The sequence below is a fragment of the Patagioenas fasciata genome, chromosome W (genome assembly GCF_037038585.1).
Source record: "Patagioenas fasciata isolate bPatFas1 chromosome W, bPatFas1.hap1, whole genome shotgun sequence".
NCBI lineage: Eukaryota > Metazoa > Chordata > Aves > Columbiformes > Columbidae > Patagioenas > Patagioenas fasciata.
In genome coordinates, this window is record NC_092559.1 from 55,551,643 (window position 1) to 55,566,981 (window position 15,339).

Genomic DNA, 15,339 nt, shown 5'->3' on the forward strand with positions numbered 1-15,339 from the left:
GGGTTAGGGTTAGGCTTAGGCATAGGAGTAGGCCCAGTTTAATGTTAGGATCACGGTCAGAGTCAGGGTTAGGTCAGGGTTAGACTTAGGGTTAGGGTTAGGGTTAGGGTTAGGCTTACGGTAGGCTTAGGTTACGGTAAGGGTTTGTGTAGGTTTAGGTTACGGTCAGGGTTAAGGTTAGGCTTAGGCATAAGCCTAGGTTAGCGTTAGGGTCAAGGTCAGAGTCAGGGTTAGGGTTAGGGTTAGGGTTAGGGTTAGGATTAGGCTTAGGTTACGGTCAGGGTTACGGTAAGGCTTAGGCATAGATTTAGGCTTAGGTTTAGGTTAGGGAGAGTATCACAGTCAGAGTCAGGGTTAGGTCAGGGTTAGGGTTAGGGTTAGGGTTATGGTTAGGGTTAGGGTAAGGTTTAGGCTTAGGTCATAGTCAGGGTTACAGTTAGGTTTCGTCATAGGTTTAGGCTTAGGCTTCGGATCACGCTAAGAGTCAGGGTTAGGTCAGGGTTAGGATTAGGGTTAGGGTTAGAGTTAGGGTTAGGTTTAGGGTTAGCGTTAGGGTTAGGGTTAGGGTTACGGTTAGGATTAGTCTTAGGGTTAGGATTAGGGTTAGGGTTAGGTTACAGTTAGGGTTAGGGTTAGGCTTAGGTTACGGTCAGGGTTACGGTTAGGCTTAGGCATAGGCCTAGGCCTAGGTTAGCGTTAGGGTCACGGTACAAGTCAGGGTTAGGTCAGGGTTAGGGTTAAGGTTAGGCTTAAGGTTAGGGTTACGGTTAGGATTAGTCTTAGGGTTAGGATTACGGTTAGGGTTAGGGTGAGGGTTAGGGTTAGGGTTAGGCTTAAGGTTAGGGTTACAGTTAGGATTAGTCTTAGGGTTAGGATTAGGTTTAGGGTTAGGGTTAGGGTTAGGGTTAGGGTTAGGGTTAGGGTTGGGGGTAGACCTAGGCCTAGGTTAGCGTTAGGGTCACGGTCAGAGTTAGGGTTAGGTCAGGGTTAGGGTTAGGATTAGGGTTAGGGAGAGACTTAGGCTTAGCGTTACCGTTATGGTTAGTGTTACGATTAGGATTAGGGTTAGGGTTACGGTTAGGGTCAGGGTTAGTGTTAGGATTAGGGTTAGGGAGAGACTTAGGCTTAGCGTTACCGTTATGGTTAGTGTTACGATTAGGATTAGGGTTAGGGTTACGGTTAGGATCAGGGTTAGGGTTAGGCTTAGGTTACAGTTACGGTTAGGGTTAGACTTAGGTTACGGTCAGGGTTACGGTTAGGCTTAGGCGTAGGCTTAGGCTTAGGCTTAGGTTAGGGCTAGGGTCACGGTCAGAGTCAGGGTTAGGTCAGGACTGGGGTTATGGTTAGGGTTAGGGTTAGTGTTAGGATTAGGGTTAGGGTTAGAGTTAGGCTTAGTTTACGGTCAGGGTTACGGTTAGGCTTAGGCATAGGCCTAGGCCTAGGTTAGCGTTAGGGTCACGATCAGAGTCAGGGTTAGGTCAGGGTTAAGGTTAGGTTTAGGATTAGACTTAGGTTTAGGGTTGGGTTACAGTTAGGGTTAGACTGAGACTAAGGTTACGGTCAGGGTTACAGTTAGGCTTAGGCCTAGGTCTAGGTTAACGTTAGGGTCACAGTCAGAATCAGGGTTAGGTCAGGGTTAGGGTTAGGGTTAGACTTAAACTCAGGCTGATGTTAGGGTTAAGGTCAAGGTCGTAGTCATGGTAAGGTCAGGGTTAGGGTTAGGGTTAGGGTTAGGGTTAGGGTTAGGGTTAGGGTTAGGGTTAGGGTTAGGGTAAGGGTTAGGGTTAGGATTGGGGTTAGGGTTAGGGCAAGGTTACAGTTAGGGTTAGACTTAGGCTTAGGTTATGGTTAGGGTTGCGGTTAGCCTTAGGCGTAGACCTAGGCCTAGGTTAGCGTGAGGGTCATGGTCAGAGTCAGGGTTAAGTCAGGGTTAGAGTTAGGGTTAGGGTTAGGGTTAGGGTTAGGGATAGGATAAGGGTTAGGTTAGAGTTAAGTTTAGAGTGATTCTTAGGTTACCGTCAGGGTTACGGTTAGGCTTAGGCATAACCCTACGTTAGCATTAGGGTCACGGTCAGAGTCAGGGTTAGGTCAGGGCTAGGCTTAGGGTTAGGCTTAGGGTTAGGATTAGGCTTAGGGTTAGGTTACAGTTAGGGTTAGGGTGAGACTTAGGTTACGGTCAGGGTTACTGTTAGAATTAGGGTTAGGGTTAGGGTTACAGTCAGGGTCACGGTTAGCCTTAGGCATAGGCTTAGGCTTAGGCTTAGGCTTAGGGTTAGGGTTAGGGTTAGGGTTAGCGTTAGGGTCACGGTCAGTGTCAGGGATAGGTCAGGGTTAGGGTTAGGGTTAGGGTTAGGGTTAGGGTCAGGGTTAGGATTAGGTTTAGAATTAGGGTTAGGTTACAGTTAGGGTTAGGGTGAGCCTTAGGTTACGGTCAGGGTTACGGATAGGCTTCGGCATAGGCTTAGGTTTAGGCTTAGGTTAGGGCTAGGGTCACGGTCAGAATCAGGGTTAGGTCAGGGGTAGGTTTCTGGTTTGGGTTAGGGTTAGGGTTAGGATTAGGGTTAGCGTTAGGCTCATGGTCGGATTCATGGTTAGGTCAGGGTTAGGGTTAGGGTTAGGGTTAGGGTTAAGTGTAGATTTAGGATTAGGCTTAGGTTTAGGGTTAGGTTACAGTTAGGGTTACGGTGAGGTTTGGGTTGCGGTCAGGGTTACGGTTAGGCTTAGGCATAGGCCTAGGCCTACGGTAGTGTTAGGGTCACGGTCAGATTCAGGGTTAAAGGAGAGATCGGGTTATGGTTAGGGATAGGGTTAGGCTTAGGCTTAGGATTAGGCTTAGGTTTAGGGTTAGGTTACAGTTAGGGTTAGGTTGAGACTTAGGTTTCGATCAGGATTACAGTTTTGCTTAGGCATAGGTCTAGTTTAGCGTTAGTGTCTTGGTCAGAGTCAGAGTTAGGTCAGGGTTAGGGTTAGGGTTAGGGTAGGGTTAGGGTTAGGGTAAGGGTTAGGGTTTGGGTTAGGGTTAGGGTTAGGGTTAGGGTTAGGGTAAGGGTTAGGGTTTGGGTTAGGGTTAGGGTTAGGGTTAGGGTTAGGGTTAGGGTTAGGGTAAGGGTTAGGGTTTGGGTTAGGGTTAGGGTTAGGGTTAGGGTTAGGGTTAGGGTAAGGGTTAGGGTTTGGGTTAGGGTTAGGGTTAGGGTTAGGGTTAGGGTTAGGGTTAGGGTTAGGGTTAGGATTAGGTTCACGGTCAGAGTCAGGGTTAGGTCAGAGTCAGGGTTGGGTCAGGGTTAGGGTTAGGGTTAGGTTTAGGGTTAGGATTAAGTTTAGGTTACAGTTAGGTTTAGGGTGAGGCCAGCAGTTCCCGAAGGGACCCAGGAGTCAGGAGGGACCCAGGTTTGCCCCCATGGACCCAGGAGTTAAAGCGGCAACATGGAGTTCGAGAGTGACCCAGGAGTTAGTGATGGATCCAGGGGTTTTGGAGGGATCCAGGAGTGCCCCAAGGGACCATGGAGTTCAGGGGGGACCAAGAAGTGCCCCAAAGACCCATGAAATCCGTCAGGTTCCCAGGAATTTGGAACGGACCCAGGAATCCGCCAAGGGACTCAGGAGTTCGGCAGGGACCCAGGCGTTCGGGAGGGACCCAGGATTTCCCCAAGGGACCAGGGAGTTCGGGCAGGGACCCAGGCGTTCAGGAAGGACCCAGGAGTACCCCAAGGACCCATGAGTTCTGGGAGGGTCCCAGGAGTTCAGGATGGAGCCACGAAATTCGGAGGGACCCAGGAGTGCCCTATGGTACCCAGTACTCTTGGATGGACCCAAGAGTGCCCCAAGGGACCCCAGAGTTTGTGGGGGGAACTAGGAAATGGGGATAGACCCAGGAGTGACCCAAGGGACCCACCAGGAGTTCAGGAGGGACCGAGGTGTGCCCCCAGGTACCCAGGTGTTCGGGAGAGACACAGGAGTCCCCCAAGGAACCCAGGGGTTTGGCAGGGACCCAGGAGTGCCCCAAGGGACCCAGTAATCTGGGAGGGACCCAAGAATACCCCAAGGGACCTAGGAGATGGGGATAGACCCAAGAAGTGACCCAAGGGACCCAGGAGTTTTGGAGGGACCCAGAGATACCCAAGAGACCCAGGGGTTTAGGAGGGACCCAGGAGTGACTGGAGGGACCCAGAGAGACCCAAGGAGTTAGCGAGGGACCCAGCAGTGCCCCAAGGGACCCAGGAGTTCGGGAGGGACCCAGGAGTTCGGGGATGGACCCAGGAATGCTCCAAGGGACCCAGGAGTTCAGGGAGGGACCCAGGAATCCCCCAAGGGACCCAGGAGTTCGGGAGGGACCCAGTAGTTTGGGGATGGACCCAGGAATGCTCCAAGGGACCCAGGAGTTCAGGGAGGGACCCAGGAGTACCCCAAGGGACTCAGGAGTTCAGGACGGACCCAAAAGTTCGAAGAGGGACCCAGGAGTTCAGGAAGGACCCAGGAGTACCCCAAGCACCCATGAGCTCTGGTAGGGTTCCAGGAGTTCGGGATGGAGCCATGAAATTGGGAGGGACCCAGGGGTGCCCTATGGTACCCAGTACTCTTGAAGGGACCCAAGAGTGCCCCAAGGGACTCCGGAGTTTGGGGGGGGACCTAGGAGTTTGGGGATAGACCCAGGAGTGACCCAAGGGACCAAGGGATTCGGGAGGGACCCAGGAGTGCCCTAAGGGACCCAGGAGTTCAGGAGGGACCCAGGAGTGCCCCCAGGTATCCAGGTGTTTGGGAGGGATCCAGGAGTCCCCCAAGGAACCTAGGGGTTTGGGAGGGAACCAGGAGTGCCCCAAGGGACCTAGGAGATGGGGATAGACCCAGAAGTGACCAAAGGGACCCAGGCATTGTGGAGAGACCCAGATAGACCCAAGGAACCCAGGAGCTCAGGAGGGACACAGGGACATGATCAGAGTCAGGGTTAGGGTTAGGGTTAGGGTGAGGGTTAGGGTTAGGTTACGGTTAGTTTTACGTTCAGGCTTAGGCGTAGGCCTAGACCGAGGTTAGGGTAAAGATCACGGTCTGAGGTAGGGTTAGGTCAGGGTTAGGGTTAGGGTTAGGGTTAGGGTTAGGGTTAGGGTTAGGGTTAGGGTTAGGGTTAGGGTTAGGGATAGGGATAGGATTAGGCTTCGGGTTAGGTAACACTTAGATTTAGGGTTAGGCTCAGGTTACGGTTAGACATTGGAATAGGCTTAGGCTTACACCTAGATTAGGGCTAGGGTCACGGTCAGAGTCAGGGTTAGGTCAGGATTAGGGTTATGGTTAGGGTTAGACTTAGGTTTAGCGTTGGGTTACAGTTACAGTTAGGTTGAGGCTAAGGTTATGGTCAGGGTTACGGTTAGGCTTTGGCATAGGCCTAGGTTAACGTTAGGGTCATGGTCAGAATCAGGGTTAGGTCAGGGTTCGGGTTAGGGTTAGGGCTAGGGTTAGGGTTAGGGTCAGGATTAGTGTTAGGGTTAGGTTATATTTAGGATTATGGTGAGGCTTAGGTTATGGTCAGGGTTACGTTTAGGCTTAGGCATAGGCTTAAAATCAGACTTAGGGTAGGGTTAGGGTCACGGTAAGAGTCATGGTTAGGTGAGGGTCAGGGTTAGGGTTATGGTTAGGGTTAGGGTTAGGGTTAGGCTTGGATTATGGTTAGGCGTAAGCACAGGCCTAGGCCTAGGTTAGCGTTAGGGTCACAGTCACAGTCACAGTCAGAGTCAGGGTTAGGTCAGGGTTAGGGTTAGGGTTAGGGTTAGGGTTAGGGTTAGGGTTAGGGTTAGGGTTAGGGTTAGGGTTAGGTCTAGGCTTGACCTTAGGTTTAGCGTTATGGTTAGGGTTACGGTTAGGATTAGGGTTAGGGTTAGGGTTAGCATTAGGGTTAGGGTTAGACTTAGGTTACAGTTGGGGTTACGGTTAGGCTTAGGGTTAGGCCTAGACCTAGGTTAGCGTTAGGGTCACAGACAGACTCAGGGATATGTCAGGGTTAGGTTTAGGGTTAAGGTTAGGGTTAGGATTAGGCTTAGGTTTAGGTTTAGTTTACACTTAGTGTTAGGGTTAGGCTCAGGTTACGGTCAGGATTACGGTTAGGCTTAGGCATCAGCTTAGGCTTAGGCTTTGGTTAGGGCTAGTGTCACGGTCATAGTCAGGGTTAGGTGGAGATTATGGTTCTGGTTAAGGTTAGGGTTAGTGTTAGGGTTAGGGTTAGGGTTAGGTTACAGTTAGGGATAGGGTCAGGCTTAGGTTACGGTCAGGGTGACGGTTAGGCTTAGGAATAGGTTTAGGGTTAGGCTTAGGTTAGGGAGAATGTCACGGTCAGACTCAGGGTTAGCTCAGGGTTAGGGTTAGGTTTAAGATTAGACTTAGCTTTAGCATTGGGTTACAGTTAGGTTTAGGTTGAGGCTAAGGTTACCATCAGGGTTACGGTTAGGCTTTGGCCTAGGCCTAGGTTAATGTTAGGGTCATGGTCAGAATCAGGGTTAGGTCAGGGTTCGGGAGAGGGTTAGGGCTAGGGTTAGGGTTAGGGTTAGGATTAGTGTTAGGGTTAGGTTATATTTAGGATTATGGTGAGGCTTAGGTTACGGTCAGGGTTACGTTTAGGCTTAGGTTACGTTTAGGCTTAAAATCAGACTTAGGGTAGGGTTACGATCACGGTAAGAGTCATGGTTAGGTGAGGGTCAGGGTTAGGGTTATGGTTAGGGTTAGGGTTAGGGTTAGGATTAGGGTTAGGGTTAGGCTTGGATTATGGTTAGGCGTAAGCACAGGCCTAGGCCTAGGTTAGCGTTAGGGTCACAGTCACAGTCACAGTCACAGTCAGAGTCAGGGTTAGGTCAGGGTTAGGGTTAGGGTTAGGGTTAGGGTTAGGGTTAGGGTTAGGGTTAGGGTTAGGCGCAGGTCTAGCCCTAGATTAGTGTTAGGGTCACGGTCAGAGTAAGGGTTAGGGTTAGGGTTAGGTCTAGGCTTAGCCTTAGGTTTAGCGTTATGGTTAGGGTTACGGTTAGGATTAGGGTTAGGGTTAGGGTTAGGGTTAGGGTTAGGGTTAGGGTTAGCATTAGGGTTAGGGTTAGACTTAGGTTACAGTTAGGGTTAGGGTTAGCATTAAGCTTAGGCCTAGACCTAGGTTAGCGTTAGGGTCACAGACAGACTCAGGGATAGGTCAGGGTTAGGTTTAGGGTTAAGGTTAGGGTTATGATTAGACTTAGGTTTAGGTTTAGTTTACACTTAGTGTTAGGTTTAGGCTCAGGTTACGGTCAGGATTACGGTTAGGCTTAGGCATCAGCTTAGGCTTAGGCTTAGGTTAGGGCTAGGGTCACGGTCATAGTCAGGGTTAGGTCGAGGTTAGGGTTCTGGGTAAGATTAGGGTTAGGGTTAGGGTTAGGGTTAGGGTTAGGATTAGGTTACAGTTAGGGATAGGCTCAGGCTTAGGTTACGGTCAGGGTGACGGTTAGGCTTAGGCATAGGTTTAGGTTTAGGCTTAGGTTAGGGAGAATGCCACGGTCAGAGTCAGGGTTAGCTCAGGGTTAGGGTCAGGGTTAGGGTTAGGGTTAGGGTTAGGGTTAGGGTTAGGGTTAGGTTACGGTCAGGGTTTCGGTTAGGCATAGGCATAGGTCTAGGCCTCGGATAGAGTTAGGGTCACTGTCAGAGTCTGGGTTAGGTCAGGGTTAGGGTTAAGGTTAGGATTAGGGTTAGGGTTGGGATTAGGTTACAGTTAGGGTTACGGTTAGACTTAGGCATAGGTTTAGTCATAGGCTTAGGTTAGGGCTAGGGTCACAGTCAGAGTGAGGGTTAGATTAGGGTTAGTTGTTAGGGCTAGGATTATGATTAGGGTTAGGATTATGCTACAGTTAGGGTTACTTAACGGTTAGGGTTACGGTTAGACTTAGGCGGAGGCTTAGGCCCAGGTTAATGTTAGGATCACGGTCAGAGTCAGGGTTAGGGTTAGGGTTAGGCTTAATGTTAGCGTTAGAGTTAGGACTAGGGTAGTGTTAGGGTTAGAGTTAGCGTTAGGTTACATTTATGGTTAAGGTGAGGTTTAGGTTACAGTCAGCGTTACGGTTAGGCTTAGGCGTAGGCTTAAACTCAGGCTGATGTTAGGGTTAGGGTCACGGTCAGAGGTGTGGTTAGGTCAGGGTGAGGGTTAGGGTTAGGGTTTGGATTACGGTTAGGGTAGGTTTATGTTACAGTTAGGGTTAGGGTTAGGCTTAGTTTACGGTTAGGCTTACGGTTAGGTTTAGGCGTAGGTCTAGGCCCAGTTTAACGTTTGGATCACCATCAGAGTCAGGGTTAGGTCAGGGTTAGAGTTAGGGTAGAGTTAGGTTGAGGATTACGGTTAGGGTAGGTTTATGTTACAGTTAGGGTTAGGGTTAGATTTAGGTTACGATCAGTTTTACGGTCAGGCTTAGGCGTAGGCCTAGGCCTACGTTAGCGTTAAGGTCACAGTCGGAGTCAGGATTAGGTCAGGATTAGGGTTAGGTTTGGATTAATCTTCGGGTTATGCTTAGGTTACAGTCAGGGTTAGTGTAGGCTTAGGTTACGGTCAGGGTTAAGGTTAGGCTTAGCCATAGGCCTAGGTTAGCGTTAGGGTCACGGTCAAAGTCAGGGTTAGGTTTAGGGTTATGGTTAGTTTTAGGATTAGGTTACATTTAGGGTTAGTGTGAGGCTTCGGTTACGGTCAGGGTTACGGTTAGGTTTAGGCATAGGCTAAAACTCAGGCTTAGGTTAGGGTTAGGGTCAAGGTCAGAGTCAGGGTAAGGTCAGGGCTAGGCTTAGGGTTAGGCTTAGAGTTAGGGTGACCCAAGGGACCAAGGGATTCGGGAGGGACCCAGGAGTGCCCCCAGGTATCCAGGTGTTTGGGAGGGATCCAGGAGTCCCCCAAGGAACCTAGGGGTTTGGGAGGGAACCAGGAGTGCCCCAAGGGACCTAGGAGATGGGGATAGACCCAGAAGTGACCAAAGGGACCCAGGCATTGTGGAGAGACCCAGATAGACCCAAGGAACCCAGGAGCTCAGGAGGGACACAGGGACATGATCAGAGTCAGGGTTAGGGTTAGGGTTAGGGTGAGGGTTAGGGTTAGGTTACGGTTAGTTTTACGTTCAGGCTTAGGCGTAGGCCTAGACCGAGGTTAGGGTAAAGATCACGGTCTGAGGCAGGGTTAGGTCAGGGTTAGGGTTAGGGTTAGGGTTAGAGTTAGGGTTGGGTTACGGTTAGGGTTAGGGATAGGGATAGGATTAGGCTTCGGGTTAGGTAACACTTAGATTTAGGGTTAGGCTCAGGTTACGGTTAGACATTGGAATAGGCTTAGGCTTACACCTAGATTAGGGCTAGGGTCACGGTCAGAGTCAGGGTTAGGTCAGGGTTAGGGTTAAGATTAGGGTTAGGGTGAGGGTTAGGGTTAGGGTGAGGGTTAGGGTTAGAGTTAGGGTTAGGGTTAGGGCTAGGGTTACGATTAGGGTTAGGATTAGGCTTAGGTGTAGGGTTAGGGTTACAATTAGGGTTAGGATGAGGCTAAGGTTACGATCAGGGTTACTGTTAGGCTTAGGTCTAGGCCTAGGTTAGCGGTAGTGTCACGGTCAGAGTCAGGGTTAGGTCAGGGTTAGGGATAGGGTTAGGACTAGGGTTAGGGTTAGGATTAGGCTTATAATAAGGCTTAGGCTACAGTTAGGGTTAGGATTAGGTTACGGTCAGGGTTAGGCTTAGGCTTAGGCATAGGTTTAGGCTTAGGCTTAGGTTAGGGCTAGGGTCACGGTCAAAGTCAGGGTTAGGTCAGGGTTAAAGTTACGGTTAGGGTTAGGGTTAGGGTTAGGGTTAGCATTAGGGTTAGGTTACAGTTAGGGTTTCGGTTAGACTTAGGCATAGGCGTAGGCGTAGGTTATCGTTAGGATCACGGTCTGAGGCAGGGTTAGGTCAGGGTTAGGGTTAGGGTTAGGGTTAGGGATAGGGATAGGATTAGGATTTGGGATAGGTGACAGTTAGGGTTAGGCTCAGGTTACGGTCAGGATTACGGTTAGGCTTAGGCATAGACTTAGGCTTAGGCTTAGGTTAGGGCTAGGGTCACGGTCTGAGTCAGGGTTAGGTGAGGGGTAGGGTTAAGATTAGGGTTAGGGTGAGGGTTAGGGTGAGGGTTAGGGTGAGGGTTAGGGTTAGGGTTCGGATTAGGGCTAGGGTTAGGATTAGGGTTAGGATTAGGCTTAGGTGTAGGTTTAGGGTTACAATTAGGGTTAGGCTGAGACTAAGGTTACGGTCAGGGTTACAGTTAGGCTTAGGCCTAGGTCTAGGTTAACGTTTGGGTCACGGTCAGAATCAGGTTTAGGTCAGGGTTCGGGTTAGGGTTAGGGCTAGGGTTAGGGTTAGGGTTAGGGTTAGGTTACATTTATGGTTAAGGTGAAGTTTAGGTTACAGTGAGCGTTATGGTTAGGCTTAGGCGTAGGAGTAGGCTTAAACTCAGGCTGATGTTAGCGTTAGGGTCACGGTCAGAGTTGTGGTTAGGTCAGGGTGAGAGTTAGGGTTAGGGTTTGGATTACGGCTAGGGTTAGGGTTAGGTATAGGTTACAATTAGGGTTAGGTTTAGGCTTAGTTTACGGTTAGGGTTGCGGTTAGGTTTAGGCGTAGGTCTAGGCCCAGTTTAACGTTAGGATCACCATCAGAGTCAGAGTTAGGTCAGGGTTAGGGTTAGGGTTAGACTTAAACTCAGGCTGATGTTAGGGTTAGGGTCAAGGTCGTAGTCATGGTAAGGTCAGGGTTAGGGTTAGGGTTAGGGTTAGGGTTAGGGTTAGGGTTAGGGTTAGGGTTAGGGTTAGGGTTAGGGTTAGGATTGGGGTTAGGGTTAGGGTTAGGATTGGGGTTAGGGTTAGGGTAAGGTTACAGTTAGGGTTAGACTTAGGCTTAGGTTATGGTTAGGGTTGCGGTTAGCCTTAGGCGTAGGCCTAGGCCTAGGTTAGCGTGAGGGTCACGGTCAGAGTCAGGGTTAAGTCAGGGTTAGAGTTAGGGTTAGGGTTAGGGTTAGGATAAGGGTTAGGTTAGAGTTAGGTTTAGAGTGATTCTTAGGTTACCGTCAGGGTTACGGTTAGGCTTAGGCATAGATTTCGGCTTAGGTTTAGGTTAGGGAGAGTATCACGGTCAGAGTCAGGGTTAGGTCAGGGTTAGGGTTAGGGTTAGGGTTAGGGTTAGGGCGAGGCTTAGGCTTAGGGTTAGCGTTATGGTTAGGGTTACGATTAGGATTAGGGTTAGAGTTACGGTTAGGATCAGGGTTAGGGTTAGGCTTAGGTTAAAGTTACGGTTAGGGTTAGACTTAGGTTACGGTCAGGGTTACGGTTAGGCTTAGGCGTAGGCTTAGGCTTAGGCTTAGGTTAGGGTTAGGGTTAGGGTTAGGGTTAGGGTTAGGGTTAGGGTTAGGGTTAGGGTTAGGGTTAGAGTTAGGCTTAGTTTACGGTCAGGGTTACGGTTAGGCTTAGGCATAGGCCTAGGCCTAGGTTAGCGTTAGGGTCACGATCAGAGTCAGGGTTAGGTCAGGGTTAAGGTTAGGTTTAGGATTAGACTTAGGTTTAGGGTTGGGTTACAGTTAGGGTTAGACTGAGACTAAGGTTACGGTCAGGGTTACAGTTAGGCTTAGGCCTAGGTCTAGGTTAACGTTAGGGTCACAGTCAGAATCAGGGTTAGGTCAGGGTTAGGGTTAGGGTTAGACTTAAACTCAGGTTGATGTTAGGGTTAGGGTCAAGGTCGTAGTCATGGTAAGGTCAGGGTTAGGGTTAGGGTTAGGGTTAGGGTTAAGGTAAGGGTTAGGGTTAGGATTGGGGTTAGGGTTAGGGTAAGGTTACAGTTAGGGTTAGACTTAGGCTTAGGTTATGGTTAGGGTTGCGGTTAGCCTTAGGTGTAGTCCTAGGCCTAGGTTAGCGTGAGGGTCACGGTCAGAGTCAGGGTTAAGTCAGGGTTAGAGTTAGGGTTAGGGTTAGGGTTAGGGTTAGGGTTAGGTTTAGGGTTAGGATAAGGGTTAGGTTAGAGTTAGGTTTAGAGTGATTCTTAGGTTACCGTCAGGGTTACGGTTAGGCTTAGGCATAACCCTACGTTAGCATTAGGGTCACGGTCAGAGTCAGGGTTAGGTCAGGGCTAGGCTTAGGGTTAGGCTTAGGGTTAGGATTAGGCTTAGGGTAGGCTTAGGTTACAGTTAGGGTTAGTGTAGGCTTAGGTTACGGTCAGGGTTAAGGTTAGGCTTAGGCTTAGAACTAGGTTAGCGTTAGGGTCAAGGTCAGAGTCAGGGTTAGGGTTAGGGTTAGAGTTAGGGTAAGGGTTAGGGTTAGGCTTGGGGTTAGGGTTAGGGTTAGGATTAGGTTACAATTAGGGATAGGGTTAGGCTTAAGTTATGGTCAGGGTTACGGTAAGGCTTCGGCATAGGTTTAGGCTTAGGCTTAGTTTAGGGAGAGTGTCACGGTCAGAGTCAGGGTTAGGTCAGGGTTAGGGTTAGGGTTAGGGTTTGCGTTAGGGTTAGGGTTAGGGTTAGGGTTAGGATAAGACTTAGGGTTTGGGTCACGGTCAGAGTCAGAGTTAGCGTTACGTGTAGGGTTAGGATTAGATTTAGGGTTAGGTTACAGCTAGGGTTAGGGTTAGGTTACGGTCAGGGTTTCGGCTAGGCATAGGCATAGGCCTAGGTCTAGGTTAGAGTTAGGGTCACGGTCAGAGTCTGGGTTAGGTCAGGCTTAGGGTTAAGGTTAGGGTTAGGGTTATGGTTAGGTTACAGTTGGGGTTAGGGTGAGGCTTAGGTGACGGTCAGAGTTACGGTTAGGCGGAGGTCTAGTCCTAGGTTAGCATTAGGGTCACGGTCAGAGTCAGGGTTAGGTCAGGGTTAGAGTTAGGGTTAGGGTTAGGTTTAGAGTTAGGGTTAGGGTTACGATTAGGGTTAGGGTTAGGTTTAGGATAAGGGTTACGTTAGAGTTAGGTTTAGAGTTAGGGTTAGTGTTACGGTTAGGGTTAGGGTTAGGTTTAGGATAAGGGTTACGTTAGAGTTAGGTTTAGAGTTAGGGTTAGTGTTACGGTTAGGGTTAGGGTTAGGTTTAGGATAAGGGTTACGTTAGAGTTAGGTTTAGGGTTAGGCTTAGGTTACGGTCAGGGTTACGGTTAGGCTTAGGCATAGGCCTAGGTTAGTGTTAGGGTCACGGTCCGAGTTAGGGTTAGGGTTAGGGTTAGGGTTGGGGTTACGGTTGGGGTTAGGGTAAGGGTTAGGGTTAGGGTTAGGATTTAGGGTTAGGGTTAGGTTTAGGGTTAGGGTTAGGTTAGGCTTAGGGTTAGGGTTAGGGTTAGGGTTGGGATTAGGGTTAGCGTTAGGGTTAGGTTACAGTTAGGATTAGGGTGAGGCTTAGGGTATGGTGAGGTTTACGGTTAGGCGTAGGGGCAGGCCTAAGTCTAGGTGAGTGTTAGGGTCACGGTCAGAGTCATGGTTAGGTCAGGGTTACGGTTCGGTTAAGGGTTAGGGTTAGGGTTAGGGTTAGGGTTAGGGTTAGGGTTAGGGTTAGGGTTAGGGTTAGGCTTAGGATTAGGGTTAGGTTACAGTTAGTGTTAGGGTGAGACTTAGGTTACGGTCAGGGTTACTGTTAGAATTAGGGTTAGGGTTAGGGTTACAGTCAGGGTCACGGTTAGCCTTAGGCATAGGCTTAGGCTTAGGCTTAGGCTTAGGCTTAGGCTTAGGGTTAGGGTTAGGGTTAGCGTTAGGGTCACGGTCAGTGTCAGGGATAGGTCAGGGTTAGGGTTAGGGTTAGGGTTAGGGTTAGGGTCAGGGTTAGGATTAGGTTTAGAATTAGGGTTAGGTTACAGTTAGGGTTAGGGTGAGGCTTAGGTTACGGTCAGGGTTACGGTTAGACTTCGGCATAGGCTTAGGTTTAGGCTTAGGTTAGGGCTAGTGTCACGGTCAGAATCAGGGTTAGGTCAGGGGTAGGGTTCTGGTTTGGGTTACGGTTAGGGTTAGGGTTAGGGTTAGGGTTAGGGTTAGGGTTAGGGTTAGGGTTAGGCTTGGGTTACGGTTAGGCGTAGGCGCAGGCCTAGGCCTAGTTTAGGGTTAGGGTCAGGGTCAGAGTCAGGGTTAAGTCTGGGTTAGGGTTAGGATTAGGTTTTACCTTAGGGTTAGGGTTAGGATTAGGCTTAGGGTTAGGTTTGGGGTTAGGGTTAGGATTAGGGTTAGGGTCAGGGTTAGTGTTAGGGTTAGGGTTACAGTTAGGCTTAGACTTAGGCTTAGGATCATGCTAAGAGTCAGGGTTAGGTCAGGGTTACGGGTAGGGTCAGGGTTAGGGTGAGGTTGAAGTTAGGGTTATGTTACAGTTAGGGTTAGGGTTAGGCTTAGGTTACGGTCAGGGTTACGGTTGGGCTTACCCGTAGGTCTAGGCCTAGGTTTGCGTTACGGTCACGGTCAGAATCAGGGTTACGTCTAGGTTAAGGTTTGGGTTCGTGTTAGGGTTAGGTTTAGGATTAGGCTTAGGGTATAGGGTTAGGTTACAGTTAGGGTTAGGGTTAGGCTTAGGCATAGGTTAGCGTTAGGGTAACGATAAGAATCAGGGTTAGGGTTAGGATTGGGCTTAAGGTTAGGGTTAAGTTTAGGGTTAGGGTTAGGGTTAGGATTAGGATTAGGTTTAGGGTTAGGTGACAGTTGGGGTTAGGGTGAGGCTTAGGTTATGGTCAGGGTTACAGTTAGGCGTAGGCCTAGACCTAGGTTAGCTTTAGGGTCACGATCAGAATCAGGGTTAGGTCAGGGTTAGGGTTAGGGTTTAGGTTAGGGTTAGGATTAGGTTTAGGTTTAGGATTAGGTTGCATTTAGGTTTAGTGTGAGGCTTAGGTTACGGTCAGGGTTACGGTTAGGATTAGGCATAGGCTTAAACTCAGGCTTAGGTTAGGGTTTGGGTTAAGGTCAGAGTCATGGTTAGGTCAGCGTTAGGGTTAGCGTTAGGGTTATAGTCAGGATTAAGGTTAGGGTTAGGGTTATGATTAGTTTCAGGATTAGGTTACACTTAGGGCTACTGTTAGGCTTGGGTTCGGGTTAGGCATAGGCGCAGGCCTAGGCCTAGGTTAGCGTTAGAGTCACCGTCAGTGTCATGGTTAAGTCAGGGTTAGGGTTAGGATCAGGCTTTAAGTTAGGATTAGGCTTAGGGTTCGATTTAGGGTTAGGATTAGGATTAGGGTTAGGGTTAGACTTAAGCTTAAGGTTACGGTTAAGGTTAGGCTTAGGGTACGGTTTCGGGTTAGGATGAGGGTTAGGGTTAATGTTAGGGTTAGGGTTAGCGTTAGGATTAGGTTATGGTCAAAGTTACGGTTAGGCTTCGGCGTAGGCCTAGACCTAGGTTAGCATTAGGGTCACGGTCA